This window comes from Arachis duranensis, chromosome 6, assembly GCF_000817695.3.
Source record: "Arachis duranensis cultivar V14167 chromosome 6, aradu.V14167.gnm2.J7QH, whole genome shotgun sequence".
Lineage (NCBI taxonomy): Eukaryota > Viridiplantae > Streptophyta > Magnoliopsida > Fabales > Fabaceae > Arachis > Arachis duranensis.
Window position 1 is genome coordinate 69,246,793 of NC_029777.3, and position 3,426 is coordinate 69,250,218.

A 3,426-nucleotide genomic window follows, 5' to 3' on the forward strand; every position below is an offset into this window, starting at 1 on the left:
TAGGGGGCTGGCCACTCGGCCATGCCTGAACCTTTCACTTATGTATTTTCATCGGTAGAGTTTCTACACACCATAAATTAAGGGTGTGGAGCTCTGCTGTACCTCAAGTTTCAATACAATTACTATTATTTTCTATTCAATTCTATTTTATTCTTATTCCGAGATATACGTTGCACTTCAACTTGATGAATGTGATGATCCGCGACACTCATCATCATTCTCACCTATGAATGCGCGTGACTAACAACCACTTCCGTTCTACCTTAGGCCGGGCGCATATCTCTTAGATTCCCCAACAGAATCTTCGTGGTATAAGCTAGATAGATGGCAGCATTCATGGGAATCCAGAAAGTCTAACCTTGTCTGTGGTATTCCGAGTAGGATTCTGGGAATCTGGAAAGTCTAACCTTGTCTGTGGTATTCCGAGTAAGATTCCGGTATTGAATGACTGTGACGAGCTTCAAACTCCTGAAGGTTGGGCGTCAGTGACAGACGCAAAAGAATCAAGGGATTCTATTCCAACCTGATTGAGAACCGACAGATGATTAGCCGTGCTGTGACAGAGCATTTGGACCATTTTCACTGAGAGGACGGGAAGTAGCCATTGACGACGGTGATGCCCTACATACAGCTTGCCATGGAAAGGAGTAAGAAGGATTGGATGAATGTAATAAGAAAGTAGAGATTCAAGAGGAGCACAGCAGCTCCATATGCCTATCTGAAATTCCCACTATGGATTTACATAAGTATTTCTATCTTATTTTATTTTCTATTTATTATTAATTTCCGAACTCATCATAAACTATTTAATCTGCCTAACTGAGATTTACAAGGTGACCATAGCTTGCTTCATACCAACAAACTCTGTGGGATCGACCCTTACTCACATAAGGTATTACTTGGACGACCTAGTACACTTGCTGGCTAGTTGAACGGAGTTGTGTCCACACATAGCAAAAAGAGCCATTATAATGATTCCATACAACAACAAAGAATACTACATTGATGTGATCACAATTTCGTCCACCAAGTTTTTGGCGCCGTTGCTGGGGATTGTTCGAGTATGGACAACTAACGGTTCATCTTGTTGCTCAGATTAGGTAATTTTCTTTTCAAAATTTTTTTTCAAAAATCTTTTTCAAAATTTTTCTTTTCTTTTTCGTTTTTCCAAACTTTATTTTCGAAAAATATAATAAAAATACAAAAAATCATAAAATAAAAAAAAATAAAAAATATTTTGTGTTTCTTGTTTGAGTCTTGAGTCAATTTTTAAGTTTGGTGTCAATTGCATGTTTTTAAAATTTATGGATTATTTTCGAAAATTCCATGCATTCATAGTGTTCTTCATGATCTTCAAGTTGTTCTTGACAAGTCTTCTTGCTTGATCTTGATGTTTTCTTGTTTTGTGTTGTTTGTTATTTTTCATATGAATTTTTTGTTTGTTAGAGTCCATGCATTAAAGATTTCTAAGTTTGGTGTCTTGCATGTTTTCTTTGCATCAAAAATTTTTCAAAATTATGTTCTTGATGTTCGTCATGATCTTCAAAGTGTTCTTGGTGTTCATCTTGACATTCATAGTGTTCTTGCATGCATCTTGTGTTTTGATCAAAAATTTTCATGTTTTGGGTCATGTTTGTGTTTTTCTCTCTCATAATTAAAAATTCAAAAATCAGAAATATATCTTTTCCTTTTTTCTCTCCAAAATTTCGAAAATTTGAGTTGACCAAGTCAAAAATTTTTAAAATTAGTTGTTTCTTATGAGTCAAGTCAAATTTTCAATTTTAAAAATCTTATCTTTTCAAAATCTTTTTCAAAAATCATGTCTTTTTCATTTTTTTCCTTATTTCCGAAAATTTAAAAAAAAATTTATTTTTCAAAATCTTTTTCTTATCTTTATATCTAATTTTCGAAAATTAGCTAACAATTAATGTGATTGGTTCAAAAATTTGAAGTTTATTACTTTCTTGTTGAGAAAGGTTCAATCTTTAAGTTCTAGAATCTTATCTTGTAGTTTCTTGTTAGTTAAGTCATTTTAAAAATTAAATCTTTTTCAAAATATCCTTTTTTTAAAAAAATCTTATCTTTTTATCTTATCTTTTTCAAAAAAATTTGATTTTAAAATATCTTTTCTATCTTCTTATCTTCTTATCTTTTTAAAATTAAAATTTCAAATCTTTTTCAATCAACCAACTAACTTTTTGTTTGTTTCTTATCTTTCTCAAAACCAACTAACTACTTCTCCCTCTCTAATTTCGAAAATATCTCATTGTTTTTCAAAAAAATTCTTTTTAATTAATTAATTATTTTAAATTTTAATTTTAATTCTATCTTATCTTTAATTTTCGAAAATTACTAACCCCTTTTTAAAATTATTTTCGAATTCTATACCTCTTCTCTCTTATTCTATTTAATTATTTATTTACTAACACCTCTCTTCACCTCTCTTCATCTAAATATCCGAACCCACTCTTCCTCACTCTTCTCCCCTTTCTTTTTCTACTAACATAAAGGAATCTCTATACTGTGACATAGAGGATTCCTCTTTCTTTTCTTGTTTTCTTCTCTTTCATATGAGCAGGAACAAGGAAAAAGACACTCTTGTTGAAGCTGATCCAAAACCTGAAAGGACTCTAAAGAGGAAACTAAGAGAAGCTAAATTACAACAATCCAGAAGCAACCTTTCAGAAATTTTCGAACAAGAGAAGGAGATGGCAGCCGAACCCAATAATAATAATGCAAGGAGGATGCTTGGTGACTTTACCAAGCCCACGTCCAAATTTGATGGAAAAAGTATCTCCATTCCTGCCATTGGAGCCAATAACTTTGAGCTGAAACCTCAGCTAGTTGCTTTAATGCAACAGAACTGCAAGTTTTATGGACTTTCATTTGAAGATCCTTACCAGTTTTTAACTGAGTTCTTGCAGATTTGTGAGACTGTTAAGACGAATGGAGTAGATCCTGAAGTCTACAGGCTCATGCTTTTCCCTTTTGCTGTAAGAGACAGAGCTAGAATATGGTTGGATTCACAACTTAAGGATAGCCTGGACTCCTGGGATAAGCTGGTCACGGCTTTCTTGGATAAATTCTTTCCTCCTCAAAAGTTGAGCAAGCTCAGAGTGGATGTTCAAACCTTCAAACAAAAAGATGGTGAATCCCTCTATGAAGCTTGGAAAAGATACAAGCAGCTGACCAAAAAGTGTCATTCTGACATGCTTTCAGAATGGACCACATTAGATATATTCTATGATGGTCTGTCTGAGTTTTCCAAGATGTCACTGGACCACTCTGCAGGTGGATCTATTCATCTAAAGAAAATGCATGTAGAAGCTCAGGAACTTATTGACATGGTTGCAAATAACCAGTTCATGTACACTTCTGAAAGAAATCCTGTGAGCAATGGGACAACTCAGAAGAAAGGAGTTCTTG

The 3,426-nt window shown here is 33.6% G+C and overlaps 1 non-coding gene across 1 annotated transcript; it reads right to left on the bottom strand.

Moving 5' to 3' along the window:
* Positions 1-3,107: 3,107 nt before the first annotated feature.
* On the bottom strand, positions 3,108-3,211 carry LOC127740416 (small nucleolar RNA R71). The gene has a single exon (XR_008001093.1). It is a non-coding gene; the product is annotated as a small nucleolar RNA R71 (small nucleolar RNA).
* Between the last annotated feature and the right edge of the window lie 215 nt (positions 3,212-3,426).